This window comes from Mustela erminea, chromosome 19 (genome assembly GCF_009829155.1).
Source record: "Mustela erminea isolate mMusErm1 chromosome 19, mMusErm1.Pri, whole genome shotgun sequence".
NCBI classification, from domain to species: Eukaryota; Metazoa; Chordata; class Mammalia; order Carnivora; family Mustelidae; genus Mustela; species Mustela erminea.
Window position 1 is genome coordinate 7,366,566 of NC_045632.1, and position 17,704 is coordinate 7,384,269.

The 17,704-nt window shown below is 42.8% G+C and overlaps 1 pseudogene; it reads right to left on the reverse strand.

Annotated features, from left to right (window-relative positions):
* Positions 1-897: 897 nt before the first annotated feature.
* LOC116580056 lies at positions 898-16,290 on the reverse strand (annotated as a pseudogene).
* Between the last annotated feature and the right edge of the window lie 1,414 nt (positions 16,291-17,704).

A 17,704-nucleotide genomic window follows, 5' to 3' on the forward strand; every position in this document is an offset into this window, starting at 1 on the left:
CATCTGTTTTGTTTCTTAAATTGCAAATATCCAGGAAATCATATATTTGTCTTTCTCTGCCTGACTTATTTTGCTGAAGGACTTCTTTTTTTAAGATTGTATTTATTTATTCGACACAGAGAGAGCGAGAGAGCACAAGCAGGAGGAGCAGCAGAGGGAAGGGGAGAACCAGCTCCCCTATCCCCACAGCAAAGAACCCCATTCCAGACTCTATCCCAGGATCTTGGGATCATGACCTGAGCCGAAGGCAGAGGCTTAACTGACTGAGCCACCCAGGGGCCCCTTAATGCAATGCTTCTTGATGCTACTCTACATGGAACTGACAGTGCATTCATACGCAACTCCTAAAACAGTCCCCTTTGCCAAACGCACTGACACCAAAGCCCCACTCCCAGTTTCTGATTCACACCTGAGTATGAAACCCTCCCCCTGATGATCCCCCAACAGGGTCTCTTCATAGGTTCCTGTCTCTAGGTCCTGATGAGATGGAATGTAAGTGGAGATGAGAGGTAAGGAGGCAAGGCTGGGGTGAGTTCCAGCAAACGTTAGGCAGGTCCCTTGAGAGTACATTACCAAATCTAGAAAAACCAGCATTTTAGGAAAGACAGAAGAAACTATCAAGAATGTGAATTTTACCTGGGCATGAGTCATTCCTGCCTCCTCTTCCTTTCCTCTTCCTCTGGGCTTGTTTCTCAGATAAGATCAGTCCTGACAAGTGGACCCTGAGTGAACACAGGCTTCTTAATGCCTAGAACGCACACACCCCCTTCCTGTGACAACCACGCACACGGGGAGGACCTCAACAAGTAAGACAGTCCTCGGCCGCCCGCTGCCCAGGAGGGGCTCGTGAACACAGAGATAAGCCAGTGAGGCGGTTTCTCCCCTTTTCTTCCCACCTCACTGCTCCTCTGTGAAGCCCATGTGTTCTGCGGCAGCGGCAGCCCGGACCGCGGCACAGAATAGAGCCCCACCTTCCCGCATCCGGGACGGGGGCAGGGCAGGACAGTGGAGCGCCTGAAGTGGCGTCTCCACGAATCGAGGGGCTGAAAGCGGACACGGACGCCGCGCCCTGGAGCTATCGGGCCTGGGACGTCTCACGACGATGCTGGGACTCATGTTGGCCCGAAAGGCGAGAACATCAGTTGTAACCTCCAGAGAACCTGGGTATGGAAGATTGGAGGCTGTGAGGCCACAAACCACTGGTGTGAGACTGAACATCCGAAATCCACTCACCCGAGTGTTTCTGTCACTCAGCCCATTCACTTCCGCGTCTGCAGGCAACTACGCATGTGCAGACAGGAGAGGCGGTTACAGGGGCAGGACTTGGGCAGGGCCTGGACTTGGGCAGGGCCTGGACTTGGGCAGGGCGGGGGCCTCAGGGAAGACGGCAATTCTGTGTGTAGCAACTCTGTAGTTTTGTCACCAACTATTCCAGAACAATATGCCCGATCCTTTTGCTTTGTGATGTTTTTGCTGTCCTATTTTTGTCCATGCTTTTGCCAAACACATAAATAAGAATTATGATGTTTACCACCAGCATTTGCAACTTCTAGCATACGGTGACCAAAAAGCCAATGAACTTGGAAGTTTTTGTTTTAAGCTCTGTCTGCTCTGAGTTCCTGAGGCCGATTGTGATGGTCTGGAAGATACCCAAAAGGCAGTGGTGCCGATGGACACCCTCCTGGCAACTGTAAACACACTGAGCAAGTTTACCTCCAAAATAACGGGGGTGTGTGTGTGTTTTAATCCAAAATCTCCACTGTATGGGGGATTCCTTTAGAAAGAATAAACAAGGAATTGACTAAGTCAGGTGCTTGAGAATCAGATCTATAGACCTTAACATGCATCCACCGAAGGGTATATGTAGTGGTAAAAAGTGGAAAAGAATTAAGAAATTCCCCAGGAATCCAACCACAGTCTGTGATGAGATGATCACCCCTGTTGCCAAATTCTTAGTAGCCATTCTGTCATTTCCCACTAAATAATTTTTATATTCAGATTCCTTTCTTGAGACTGGAAGTTTAGGTTATTATTATCATGGCAACTGAAATCCTATATTCTCCACTTAGAATTTTTTCCCACACATATAAATTTACCAAGATTTATCTCCTGTTCTCATGAGATTTTTCTAGGTTTATACATTCTATCCAAGGAGAACCCCTTTCCCACATGTGAGCACTCAATCACCTGGATTCTTGATAAGCCCCCTTCCCTTACAGACCATTACTCAAACTGAAATAGAAAATACTCACCTGATTTTTCCTTCTGTTATGGCCACCTCTGCCAAGATCACTCACTGGGGATACTCAGCTTAACTGTCAGGGGAGAGCTAGCAGTCAGTTAAATTTAAGATACATGCAACAGCTGGAATGCTGTAGCAGGATGGAGGTTACTTGCTTCTGGAGGGAAGCCCTAGGGGAGGAGATACAGAAAGACAAAATATCATTAACACCCCTCTCTCCTCATACGTCCTGGGGCTAAGGTATTCCTTAAAAATAAAAAATAAAAAAAAGTACCAGCTTTTTGCTTTTCCTTTGCCTGCAAAGAATCAATGTGCCCCATTACAAGATCTACAGTTTCACTTTTTTCCCAGTCATCACTTATTTCTACCCAAACATTTCATCCCAGAGATTCAGGTATAAAGGAGACAAACTCTTCTCTATAAATGTAACCAGATTTACATTTGTGTCTCATAACCCTATTTGAGCTGGGCTATCACTTGGAGGTGTACAAACAGTGCTGGCCTGGGGTGGCCACTAAGGAAGGAAAGCCACATTCTGCCAAGGAATGGTGGATATGGAATTCAGATTTGGAACATAGTTCCATATAATCCCCACTACTCCTCTCATCCTTTTCCTGGAAGCAGCTGAAGGAATTATAATCCCTTTTTTATTTATTTGTCAGAGAGAGTAAGCACAGGCAGACAGAGAAGCAGGGAGAGGTAGAGTGAGAAGCAAGCTCCCGGCTGAGCAAGGAGCCTGATGTGGGACTCGTTCCCAGGACCCTGGGACCATGACCCAAGCCGAAGGCAGCCGCTTAACCAACTGAGCCACCCAGGCGTCCCATGATAATCCCTTTTTGAAGGACAGTCACATCCAATCACCAAATTGCCTTACCATGTTGGGCCAGGAGGAGGTAAAGGAAGTAAATAGTTTTTGTGACAAAAGGCATAACATAGGTCAAGTTGTAAATGGACTGGAAAGTCTCAAAGGTGATGCAGATTCATTTTAAAGACCAGAATGGTGTGGCCAGAGTCAACCTATATGAATGTGTCATCAGTGGTGAAGCATGACCAATAAACTGGAGAGGCAGGTCAAAGGTGCAATGGAGTCATTCTGCGAGGAGTGAGCACGAGCCTCCCAAACCATGAGACAAACACATCATCTTTCTCCTGCAGCCACAACCCTGGCATATACTGATAGCCTCTACATCAACACAGAACCAGACTTGATCAGCACCTTGACAGTGGTCAGTACCCTCAGAGAAAACGTCCTTACCATGTTCTTACCAGACAACAGACCAATAGCTGAGGTTTATTTCTATTTTGCAGCCACAAAGAAGGTGTCCTTAATCAAACTGCCTGTAGTGCCCAACATGGAAAACTAAATCGCTAGAACATAGGCAACAACCCAAAACACTGAGTTCTGAGCTCTGAGTGGAATGATTATACTGCTTTCAGGTTTGCATGGCTGGCTCTGAAGCCAAACAGCCACAGCAACCCAGTGGACACCATTAGGTGTCAGCTCCTGTGACCCATCAGTGAACCAGGACAGACATATAGAAGACACTTGGTGAATCAGAGACCCTAGAGCCAGCAAGATTTGTTTCAGGCATAGGAAGGGGACATAAAATGTCCACCGAACACAGCTCCTGACTTTTCTTGTATAGTTGAGAATTTGCCTGGGAGAGTTGGGAGAGTTGGATTTCCTTGTAAATGTACTATATCCAAATAAACCAATAAATGTAAGTAAACTTTTTCTGAGTTCTGTGAGCTGCTCTAGCAAATTAATTGAATTCAAGAAAGAGGGTCATCAGAACCTCCTATCTTTAGCTAATCAGTAAGAAGCACAGGTTGATAATGTGGGCTTACTACAGGCATCTGAAGGAGAGACAAAGGCAGTCTTGTGGGACTGAGGCCTTAACCTATAGAATTTGATGCTGTTTCTAGGCATTAGAATTGCTGAGTTGTAGGACACACTGCTCGTGTCTTGTTGGTGTGGGGGACCCTCCCCACCGCCATAATGGAATTTGGTGCTCAGACTCCTTTTTAAGGATCCATACCTAAATAGTATATATTTCCATGTGTCTGACTTCTTTCACTCAACATTAGGTTCATGGGAATCATCCCATGTTGTTGAATACAAATGAATTTCATTTGTTTTTATTACTGTAGAAGTATCCCATTCTATGTGTAAATTACAGTTGTAAGCCATACCTACTAAGTTCACCTACCCCAAAATGAAAATATTGGGCTGGGGAGATCCAAGTTCTCTGCGGGTCAGCTTTCAGTTTTAATCAGAGCTCTGTAGCAACTGAATAGCCTCTTTTAGAATCCACATCACTGTTAGTTTTGCCAGGGGAGTTTTGAGTTTAAGACCCCCAAGGGGGGCCTTCAGGTGGAGGCTTTCTCCCTTTGCCAGAGGCTCCAAATGACAAAATCACCAAGTTTTCTTTAATCACTGGAAGAATCAAGTGTTGTAATTCTACTCACATAGTTCCAACAAACCTTAATTGGAAAACAGGACTCTAATTATTTTCGGGTTTTATTAGCCATCCCTAGTGTCAGAAATGTAATACGGACAACTCAGTGCTACTGACACTTAGACTTGTTACTTGTCAACAAACAGACCATCTATAGAGTGAACATTTGGATACCAGAGGGTAGAAACATTCATGCTAGATTCCGACCTGCCCACAGGGTGGCAAATGGCAGTGGAGTGTGACTCCTGAACACTTTGGAACTGAATCCGAGCCCCTCTGCCCAATGCACAGCAAAACCTCTCACTGAGACATCAGGGGTATAAGGAAAGGTTCATTCAAGAGGCAGCCAACTGGGGCACCTGGGTGGCAGATGGCTAAGCCTCTGCCTTTGGCTCAGGTCAAGGTCTCAGGGTCCTGGGATCGAGCCCAGAATCGGGCTCTCTGCTCAGCCAGAAGCCTTCTTCCCCCTTTCTCTCTGCCTGTCTCTCTGCCCACTTGTGATCTCTCTCTCTCTCTCTCTCTCTCTCTCTGTTAAATAAATAAATAAAATCTTAAAACAAGGGGGAGGAGTCAAGATGGCGGAGAAGTAGCAGGCTGAGACTACTTCAGCTAGCCGGAGATCAGCTAGATAGCTTATCTAAAGATTGCAAACACCTGAAAATCCATCGGCAGATCGAAGAGAAGAAGAACAGCAATTCTGGAAACAGAAAAACAACCACTTTCTGAAAGGTAGGACCGGCGGAGAAGTGAATCCAAAGCGACGGGAAGATAGACCCCAGGGGGAGGGGCCGGCTCCAGGCAAGCGGCAGAGCAACGGCGCACAAAATCAGGACATTTAAAAGTCTGTTCTGCTGAGGGACATCGCTCCAGAGGCTAAACCGGGGCGAACTCCACACGGGGTCAGCGTGGCCTCAGGTCCCGCAGGGTCACAGAAGGATCGGGGGTGTCTGAGTGTCGCAGAGCTTGCCGGTATTGGAACGGGAAAGCCGGCTACAGAGACAGAGCCGACAGTAAGCTCACAGCTCGGGGTTACCTTGAACCGGTCGCAGGCTCGCTGAGCTCGGAGTGCGGCCTGAGGTCAGGCAGACGGCAGTAACTGGGCGCTGTTCTCTGAGGGCGCACTGAGGAGTGGGGCCCTGGGCTTTCGGCTCCTCCAGGCGGGAGACCAGGAGGCCGCCATTTGTATTCCTGTCGTCCGGAACTCTACGGAAAGCGCTCAGGGAACAAAAGCTCCTGAAAGCAAACCCGAACGGATTACTCACCCCGCCCCAGGTAAGGGCGGTGCAATTCCGCCTGGGGCAAAGACACTTGAGAATCACTACACCAGGCCCCTCCCCCAGAAGATCATCAAGAAATCCAGCCGAGACCAAGTTCACCTACCAAGGAGTGCGGTTTCAATACCAAGGAGAGCAGCAGAATTCCAGAGGAGGAGAAAGCAAAGCACGGAACTCATGACTTTTTCCCTGTGATGTTTTTTAGTCTTGCAGTTAATTTAATTTTTTTCTTTTTCATTTTTTGTTTTTTTTCTCACCTTCTGGTAAATTTTTTTTAACTTTTACCTTTTTCTTTTTTAACGTTTTTTAACTAGTTTAATATATATATATTTTTTCTTTTTTATATTTTTCTTTATTTGTTTTCTTTTTTTAAAATTCTTTTCTTTTCTTTTTCTTTTCTTTGTTCTTTTCTTTCTTCCTTTTTGAACCTCTTTTTAACCCTTTCTCCCCCCTCACGATTTGGGATCTCTTCTAATTTGGTTAAAGCATATTTTCCTGGGGTTGTTGCCACCCTTTTAGTATTTTACTTGCTCCTTCATATACTCTTATCTGGACAAAATGACAAGACGGAAAAATTCAACACAAAAATAAGAACAAGAGGCAGTACCGAAGGCTAGGGACCTAATCAATACAGACATTGGTAATATGTCAGATCTAGAGTTCAGAATGACAATTCTCAAGGTTCTAGCCGGGCTCGAAAAAGGCATGGAAGATATTAGAGAAACCCTCTCGAGAGATATAAAAGCCCTTTCTGGAGAAATAAAAGAACTAAAATCTAACCAAGTTGAAATCAAAAAAGCTATTAATGAGGTGCAATAAAAAATGGAGGCTCTCACTGCTAGGATAAATGAGGCAGAAGAAAGAATTAGTGATATAGAAGATCAAATGACAGAGAATAAAGAAGCTGAGCAAAAGAGGGACAAACAGCTACTGGACCACGAGGGGAGAATTCGAGAGATAAGTGACACCATAAGACGAAACAACATTAGAATAATTGGGATTCCAGAAGAAGAAGAAAGAGAGAGGGGAGCAGAAGGTATACTGGAGAGAATTATTGGGGAGAATTTCCCCAATAGGGCAAAGGGAACGAGTATCAAAATTCAGGAGGTTCAGAGAACTCCCCTCAAAATCAATAAGAATAGGCCCACACCCCATCACCTAATAGTAAAATTTACAAGTCTCAGTGACAAAGAGAAAATCCTGAAAGCAGCCCGGGAAAAGAAGTCTGTAACATACAATGGTAAAAATATTAGATTGGCAGCTGACTTATCCACAGAGACCTGGCAGGCCAGAAAGAGCTGGCATGATATTTTCAGAGCACTAAACGAGAAAAACATGCAGCCAAGAATACTCTATCCAGCTAGGCTATCATTGAAAATAGAAGGAGAGATTAAAAGCTTCCAGGACAAACAAAAACTGAAAGAATTTGCAAACACCAAACCAGCTCTACAGGAAATATTGAAAGGGGTCCTCTAAGCAAAGAGAGAGCCTAGAAGTGGTAGATCAGAAAGGAACAGAGACCATATACAGTAACAATCACCTTACAGGCAATACAATGGCACTAAATTCATATCTCTCAATAGTTACCCTGAATGTTAATGGGCTAAATGCCCCTGTCAAAAGACACAGGGTATCAGAATGGATAAAAAAACAAAACCCATCTATATGTTGCCTCCAAGAAACTCATTTTAAGCCCGAAGACACCTCCAGATTTAAAGTGAGGGGATGGAAAAGAATTTACCATGCTAATGGACATCAGAAGAAAGCAGGAGTGGCAAACCTTATATCAGATCAATTAGATTTTAAGCCAAAGACTATAATAAGAGATGAGGAAGGACACTATATCATACTCAAAGGGTCTGTCCAACAAGAAGATTTAACAATTTTAAATATCTATGCCGCCAACGTGGGAGCAGCCAACTATATAAACCAATTAATAACAAAATCAAAGAAACACATCAACAATAATACAACAATAGTAGGGGACTTTAACACTCCCCTCACTGAAATGGACAGATCATCCAAGCAAAAGATCAGCAAGGAAATAAAGGCCTTAAATGACACACTGGACCAGATGGACATCACAGATATATTCAGAACATTTCATCCGAAAGCAACAGAATACATATTTTTCTCTAGTGCACATGGAACATTCTCCAGAATAGATCACATCCTTGGTCCTAAATCAGGACTCAACCGGTATCAAAAGATTGGGATCATTCCCTGCATATTTTCAGACCACAATGTTCTAAAGCTAGAACTCAACCACAAAAGGAAGTTTGGAAAGAACCCAAATACATGGAGACTAAACAGCATCCTTCTAAAGAATGAATGGGTCAACTGGGAAATTAAAGAAGAATGAAAAAAATCATGGAAACAAATGATAATGAAAATACAACGGTTCAAAATCTGTGGGACACAACAAAGGCAGTCCTGAGAGGAAAATATATAGCGGTACAAGCCTTTCTCAAGAAACAAGAAAGGTCTCAGGTATACAACCTAACCCTACATCTAAAGGAGCTGGAGAAAGAACAAGAAAGAAACCCTAAGCCCAGCAGGAGAAGAGAAATCATAAAGATCAGAGCAGAAATCAATGAAATAGAAAAAAACAATAGAACAAATCAACGAAACTAGGAGCTGGTTCTTTGAAAGAATTAATAAAATTGATAAACCCCTGGCCAGACTTATCAAAAAGAAAAGAGAAAGGACCCAAATAAATAAAATCATGAATGAAAGAGGAGAGATCACAACTAACACCAAAGAAATACAAACTATTATAAGAACATACTATGAGCAACTCTACACCAATAAATTTGACGATCTGGAAGAAATGGATGCATTCCTAGACACATATAAACTACCACAACTGAACCAGGAAGAAATAGAAAGCCTTAACAGACCCATAACCAGTAAGGAGATTGAAACAGTCATTAAAAATCTCCAAACAAACAAAAGCCCAGGGCCAGACGGCTTCCCGGGGGAATTCTACCAAACATTTAAAGAAGAACTAATTCCTATTCTCCTGAAACTGTTCCAAAAAATAGCAATGGAAGGAAAACTTCCAAACTCATTTTATGAGGCCAGCATCACCTTGATCCCCAAACCAGACAAGGATCCCATCAAAAAAGAGAGCTATAGACCAATATCCTTGATGAACACAGATGCAAAAATTCTCACCAAAATACTAGCCAATAGGATTCAACAGTACATTAAAAGGATTATTCACCACGACCAAGTGGGATTTATTCCAGGGCTGCAAGGTTGGTTCAACATCCGCAAATCAGTCACTGTGATACAACACATCAATAAAAGAAAGAACAAGAACCATATGATACTCTCAATAGATGCTGAAAAAGCATTTGACAAAGTACAGCATCCCTTCCTGATCAAAACTCTTCAAAGTGTAGGGATAGAGGGCACATACCTCAATATCATCAAAGCCATCTATGAAAAACCCACCGCAAATATCATTCTCAATGGAGAAAAACTGAAAGCTTTTCAGCTAAGGTCAGGAACACGGCAGGGATGTCCATTATCACCACTGCTATTCAACATAGTACTAGAGGTCCTAGCCTCAGCAATCAGACAACAAAAGGAAATTAAAGGCATCCAAATCGGCAAAGAAGAAGTCAAATTATCACTCTTCGCAGATGATATGATAATATATGTGAAAAACCCAAAAGACTCCACTCCAAAACTGCTAGAACTTATACAGGAATTCAGTAAAGTGTCAGGATATAAAATCAATGCACAGAAATCAGTTGCATTTCTCTACACCAACAGCAAGACAGAAGAAAGAGAAATTAAGGAGTCAATCCCATTTACAATTGCACCCCAAACCATAAGATACCTAGGAATAAACCTAACCAAGGAGGCACAGAATCTATACTCAGAAAACTATAAAGTACTCATGAAAGAAATTGAGGAAGACACAAAGAAATGGAAAAATGTTCCATGCTCCTGGATTGGAAGAATAAATATTGTGAAAATGTATATGCTACCTAAAGCAATCTACACATTTAATGCAATTCCTATCAAAGTACCATCCATCTTTTTCAAAGAAATGGAACAAATAATTCTAAAATTTATATGGAACCAGAAAAGACCTCGAATAGCCAAAGGGATATTGAAAAAGAAAGCCAACATTGGTGGCATCACAATTCCGGACTTCAAGCTCTATTACAAAGCTGTCATCATCAAGACAGCATGGTACTGGCACAAAAACAGACACATAGATCAATGGAACAGAATAGAGAGCCCAGAAATAGACCCTCAACTCTATGGTCAACTAATCTTCGACAAAGCAGGAAAGAATGTCCAATGGAAAAAAGACAGCCTCTTCAATAAATGGTGCTGGGAAAACTGGACAGCCACATGCAGAAAAATGAAATTGGACCATTCCTTACACCACACACAAAAATAGACTCAAAATGGATGAAGGACCTCAATGTGAGAAAGGAATCCATCAAAATCCTTGAGGAGAACACAGGCAGCAACCTCTTCGACCTCAGACGCAGCAACATCTTCCTAGGAACAATGCCAAAGGCAAGAGAAGCAAGGGCAAAAATGAACTATTGGGATTTCATCAAGATCAAAAGCTTTTGCACAGCAAAGGAAACAGTTAACAAAATCAAAAGACAACTGACAGAATGGGAGAAGATATTTGCAAACGACATATCAGATAAAGGACTAGTGTCCAGAATCTATAAAGAACTTAGCAAACTCAACACCCAAAGAACAAATAATCCAATCAAGAAATGGGCAGAGGACATGAACAGACATTTCTGCAAAGAAGACATCCAGATGGCCAACAGACACATGAAAAAGTGCTCCATATCACTTGGCATCAGGGAAATACAAATCAAAACCACAATGAGATATCACCTCACACCAGTCAGAATGGCTAAAATCAACAAGTCAGGAAATGACAGATGCTGGCGAGGATGCAGAGAAAGGGAAACCCTCCTACACTGTTGGTGGGAATGCAAGCTGGTTCAACCACTCTGGAAAACAGCATGGAGGTTCCTCAAAATGTTGAAAATAGAACTGCCCTATGACCCAGCAATTGCACTATTGGGTATTTACCCTAAAGATACAAATGTAGTGATCCAAAGGGGCACGTGCACCCGAATGTTTATAGCAGCAATGTCCACAATAGCCAAACTATGGAAAGAACCTAGATGTCCATCAACAGATGAATGGATCAAGAAGATGTGGTATATATACACAATGGAATACTATGCAGCCATCAAAAGAAACGAAATCTTGCCATTTGCGACAACATGGATGGAACTAGAGCGTATCATGCTTAGCGAAATAAGTCAAGCGGAGAAAGACAACTATCATATGATCTCCCTGATATGAGGAAGTGGTGATGCAACATGGAGGCTTAAGTGGGTAGGAGAATAATCAATGATTCAAGATGGGAATGGGAGGGAGACAAACCATAAGTGACTCTTAATCTCACAAAACAAACTGAGAGTTGCTGGGGGGAGGGGATTTGGGAGAAGGGGGGTGGGATTATGGACATTGGGGAGGGTATGTGCTTTGGTGAGTGCTGTGAAGTGTGTAAACCTGGTGATTCACAGACCTGTGAATTTAGTCCCTGGGGACTAAAAATATATGTTTATAAAAAATAAAAAATTAAAAAAAAATCTTAAATAAATAAAAAGAGGCAGCCAGACAAGGAAACAGGAGGGCAAGCCTCAAATCCACCTCCCCAAAGTGGGTAAGAACAGTTTTATTTTGTTTTGTTTTAATAATCATAGGGGTTAAGATTATATACATATTAATGAAAAGGGCAGGGAAACATAAGACTATTTATGAGGAAAGATGGAGCATGAATGTTGAACAAATATATATGTGACACACATCCCATGTTCACTTTGAGGTGGAGACTTAACATTAGAAGGAGGCAAAATTCAGCCCCTGATGTCAGGAGGTTATCTTAGGACAAGAAGAGGGACTATGGAAAGCTCTGAGAGCCGGTATAAACTGAATGGGGTCATGGTCTCATTACCCAAGGTAAGGAATGCAGAGTCTTGCTTGCTCATGGCCTGGAACAGAAGTCCTGGCTTCTGCAGAGACAGCTAGTGGGATTGTTAGTGGGGTTTGAAAAGATGCAGTGGTTGATTATGGGAAGACAGTTCCCTGAAAAAGATTTAAATTTTCTTCTAGTTTCAACCTCATTAACCCTATGGGGCATGATTTCAACTTTTCTACCTGCACCTCAGCAGATGGGAATAATCCCCTCTGACACTATGGGTCAGGGAAGTATAAGAACATCAATCCTTACTACATCAATCCCTACTATAGATTCCGATGTAGAAAGAGCAACAGGGTATGGAATTAGCACCTGCATCATCACTGTAGCTTTATTCTCTCACTACATACTCTGCCCAAACCTTATCAGTTGGTTTGGGTCCCTTTTTCCACCTCCCCCACCCCATGTGAACACAGATGAGAATGTTTAACATCTGTATGAGTCAGAGGCTGCAGTAAGATTGTGTTATTCCTTGAGCAGGATCTTGGAGAATGCAAGGGGCCAGAAGAGACTAACATGATGTGTGGGAGATGACCAGGGCAGTAGGGAAGGTACCCCAACTTTTCATTCTTCAATGCTTTTCACCTTAAGGTCTGAGCTGGCTTCCCCTTTGCATCTCCCCTTTGTGGCTTGGTTTAGAGGTTTCTTTATTCCTGCCTGTTTGCAGCCATACTTGACCCTATAGTCCTTGTCACTTAACCTCCCTTCCCACAACCATGGAAGACAGTGGCATGGCACCTGATCCAACAAATCTATACAAGTTTGAGTTCCTTCTCTCCGCCAAACATGTTGAAGCTTGTGTAAAGCAGTTGAAGTCAGGTTTTAGGCTGACAAAGACATCAGGAGGTCCAGAGGGAGAGAGTGTCAGTGTGCTGTAAGCAAGGTGCTAGTAAGGAACACTTTTTTTTTTTTTTTTTTTTGGTTTCTGGAAGGCTACTGGCCACATGCAGCTCAGCCACATTAACTTACAATGTTAATTCACCCAAATCTCTTTATCAGCTGTGGGGACTCCTTGTGCCTCCCTCCCCTACATCAGGAAAAGAACAAACACCACTTCTAGACCCTTCATCTTTCTGCCAGGGTAAGATGAAAGAACAAAGCACATTCAGGTTGCTTGTTTCAATCCTACTCCCCCACACAGCAGCCTTCATTAACAGGTAAGACAGTGGAAGGCCCTACTCACCACCATCCTGGTCTAACACCTGGATGAGAGAATTTGCTGTTGGTCCCAGAGAGCCTTCTTTTCCATAACCAGACTAACAAAGAGACTTTGTCCCTTTCTTTCCAAAGAGTCATGCCTCCTTATTGCACCATCCTTGTCACCAAGACTGCCAAGAAATGTGAAGGATGTTAGCCAAAATAAATTAGTTGCCAGTTTCATGGCTGCTGACAGAATGCACGAGATTCCTAGACTGGACACAAAAGATTTTATTAATCATTTGACAACTGGAGGCAAGAGCTTCAGTTCACATGCCCCTTCCCCACTCCACACCCCACAAGGGGAGGCAAAGGGGCTCGGGTAGATGCTGCGTGAACAGATTTATGTCACAGCTGAGGAAACTCAGCCCAGAGCTTTTATTATTTATCACAAACAGAAAGGTTCAACCTTGCCTCAGAAGGAGGTATAACCTTTATTATACTGGTCAGGAAATCAATCTACCCTTTGGTCCAGTGAAAGACACTATCACCATCTTACAAAAATCCTTGACAAGAGACTCTGGAAAAGAGCTGATACAAGACATGAAAAAAAAAAAAAAAAAGTCCTGAGACGACTGTAGAGAAATGTGTCCTAGCAGAGTGCACTTCTCTTTCTAAATGTGGTTTTAAGGACCCCTTCAGGAAAAAGGGCCACTGAAGGTTTTTTTTTAGGATTTTATTTTTATCTATTTGTCAGAGAGAGAGGGAAAGAGAGCAAGCGCAGGCAGACAGAATGGCAGACAGGGGCAGAGAGAGAAGCAGGCTCCCTGCCGAGCAAGGAGCCCCCTGGATGCTGGGATCATGACCCGAGCCAAAGGCAGCCACCCAATCAACTGAGCCATCCAGGCATCCCAAAGATTTTTGACACCAAGATGGGCTGTGGTTGTGTGATAGACAGGAGAGGATGGGAAAATTTAAAGGAGATCTTCATGGAAAAAATCAGCTCCACGGAGTAATATTAATGAGATGCCCCAGTGACAGATGAGAACAAGTGAAAACAAAGTATTATAAAACATTTTCATAATGAAATGTCTTAGCTGCTTTGGGAAAAGTGGATCTCTAAACACACCACACAAAAAATTAATTCTTTTTCTTAAAAGATATTATTTATTCACTTGACAGAGAGTGAGCACAAGCAGGGGGAACAGCCAAGGGAGTGGGAGAAGCAGACTCCCACCTGAGCAGGGAGCCTGATGCGGGGCTCGATCCCAGGACTCTGGGATCATAACCTGAGCCCAAGGAAGATGCTTAACTGACTGAGCCATGCAGGCACCCCCTTTGGGGTGCAGATCCAAATTTTAAGGACAGATAATGAAGTTTTTTAAAGAAAACACAAAAGAATTTATCTGTGATTTTAGAATAGGAAATGATGCCTTAACCAGGACAAAGCATTCTCTATGAAGGGGAAAAATGACACATTAGATTATTGTATTGAAATTAAGAGCCTCTTTTTATCAAGTGATAGACATACTTACATAATAATTATATAATCTTTCATTTTTAGTTGCTGCTATTAATTATTATTATTACTGGGACAGGAGCTCAGCCTGTCTTGTTCAGACTCTATTGCAATGTGCCTGTTTCATAATTGCACTTACGGTGCTCACTCTCAGTGAGTGAATAAACGATGGGATGCTGTGCAAATGCATACATTTACTCATACTTTTGAATAAGATGAGCAGATTTTGTGTTCCTTATTCAGGCAAGGCAGAACCTGGGCACACTGTGGCCACTGCTCATGAGCAGAAAGGGGCTGACAATTGGAAAACAGAGAGATTATAGCCGTGGTGTTGCCCAGCCATCAACTGGGATTATAAATAAGAGTAATACAAACTTGAAAGATGGAGGAGAGAAAGTAAAAAGACACAAAGGTGCTCTGGGTGGCTCTGGACTCAGGAGAGTATCTGGTGGAGACAGTAGTCCTGTGAATGTGTTGGACACGCTGCTTGTGCCTGTGCAGAACACAAACCATGGAGCTGCTGGCCCAGATTATGAGCCCCAAAAACAGGACTGCAAGGAGTAACAGCAAGGCTGCATACAATGATTCTCGGTTTTGTCATGATGAACTGCAGAATAGTATCCAAAATCTTTTTGTTTGTGATTCTTTTGTCACTCAGTTGTACCAGTCACATACATAGGAAAAATAATATTTACCAGTATGTAGAGGACCAAACATAGAAAATGAAGAAACCAATGCACTGTAGGACTTTTACTTTAAGCAGTGCTCCCTAGGAGACTCTGCTAAAGAGGCTGGTGCTGAAGAGGCAGGTGCTGCTAAGGGACCCACCCCTGCCCACTCTGTGCACATGGAAAAGAAGTTGACATCTAAAATCACTGAAGAAATGTTTCAACCCAGAATTTACCGTTGTCTATAGATATCATTCTGTTAGATTTCCTGTACCTATGGGAGTTGGGGGAAGGGTGAATATTGGAAAACTGTATTTTGCAAACTTCCCATGTTGACCTGCACTTCCAAATTAACTGTAATTGAGATGTGCAAATGTGTCCATCGGTTTCTAATGTAAATTATATATTGTTATCATGTACTTCATTTTATTTGTATTTCTTAGAAAATCTTCTCTGTTACTTTGTTTCTATATTTCTGCTTATAGCATAAATTATGCTTTGGTCCACAGGTCTGAAGACTGAGAAATAATTCTTTTGGGGTAGAAAAACTTTTCAGGGGAACAGAGAATACAGTGTGACACACATGCTTCAAGGCCAGTCCCACCTGTGTCAGACCTCAGTACTTCCTCCTCCCTCCCTAGGAGACCCTGTCTGCCTCCAGGGATCAAAGGAAAGAAAGAACCCTCCAAACACTTACAAAGGTCTCTTTGGAGATGATAACCACAAACTTGTCATTGTTTTTGGCAACTGACAATTGGGAAAAAAAGTTTTCCACAAATATTCCCAGGTCCCCAAGCCTGTCCTCTCACTGCAGCTACAGGTAAACAGAAAATTGCCATTCTGCAGGGAGTTGAGGTCATAGAACCACAAACCCGTATTTAGTGGTCTGGCAGCTTAACCTCTTTCTCACAGGATACTAGTTGTGCTTACTGGGGTGCTGATCCCCATCCTGGCAGCCAGAGGGATTCCAGTATTTTGGAGCTCACTTTACGGGGGCCAAGTCTGCAAACAGAGGTAGCAGATGTCTGGGTAAGTGTTCATATTGGGATAAAACAAGGATTTTTCTGGATTTGAACCTGGTCCAGTGCCAAAGCCATACAGGAAAGTGGAACATTTCTTTGGCTGGAGTGAAGCTAGTAATGAGAGATGGTGGTCCTAGACCTTCACTTGACCCCTGATGGCTCCTGACGTGACTTCATATGACCTGCACTGACAGTGACTGTTGGTGTTGAATTCAAGTGATAATGAATTCTGGTTTTTCATGTGAACTAATGCCTGTACTTCTAACGTAGATCTGCAGCCAGGCTACCTTATTCTCTGTGGGTCTGCAGAGACTACATTTTCAGGGTTATTAGGAGTGCTTATAATACCTCCATAATTAGTAAGAGCTAGAAGAAATCTACAGAATTACCTAGTGTTTTGCAGAAGCAGTGCGTAAGAATGACAATTACCAGAAGAGACATGTTCTATCTAGGGGTGTGTGAAATGATTAGTGGAGGCATTAATTTTTTTTTCTGTTGAAAACATCCATGATCTGTTGATTTTGGTAAGACCATTTTCCATCTTTAAATTCGGGAAGGTGGCGTTTAAAGATATGATAGTGTTACAAAATAGATTTCAGATAGCAGTTAGACACAGTTAGTATCTTGGGATCTATTGTCTGGTTTAAAAATCTTCTCCTATCAGGGTGCCTGGGCATCTCAGTCAGTTAAGCATCTGCCTTTGGCTCAGATCACGATCCAGGGTCCTGGGCTTGAGCCTCAGGTCAGGCTTCCTGCACAGTGGGGAGTTTGCTTCTCCCTCTTCCTCTGCTGCTCCCTCTGCTTGTGCGCTCTCTCTCACTCTCTCTGTCAAATAAGTAATAAAATCTTTTAAAAAAAATTCTTTTATCAATCACAAGCTCTTAAATTTCAATTTATAACATATAAATGTTTTTCCAACTTAGAGATTTCATTTTATATATGTGCCCTATTTAAATATGTTTCACAAAACTTGTCTCAGTGCCTGTGTTTTGTTTTGTTCTTTTAAGATTTTATTTATTTGGGAGAGAGAGAAAATGAGCATGAGCAGGAAAGGAGAGCCAGAGGGAGAGGGGGACGCAGACTCCTCACTGAGCAGGGAGCCTGATACGGGACTCAATCCCAGGACCCTGGGATCACGACCTGAGCAGAAGACAGACACTTAACCGACTGAGCCTCCCAGGTGCCCTGACAATGTTTTTTCATAAGTGATGTTACTAAATGTTTTACTTTGTCACTTGAAACTAGTGATACTGAGTTTCTACTCTATAGTACTTCATCCCATATTGGTGTTTCAAGATCCATAGTTCAGAGCACCATTGAGTATTTGGTGATTTTTGTGA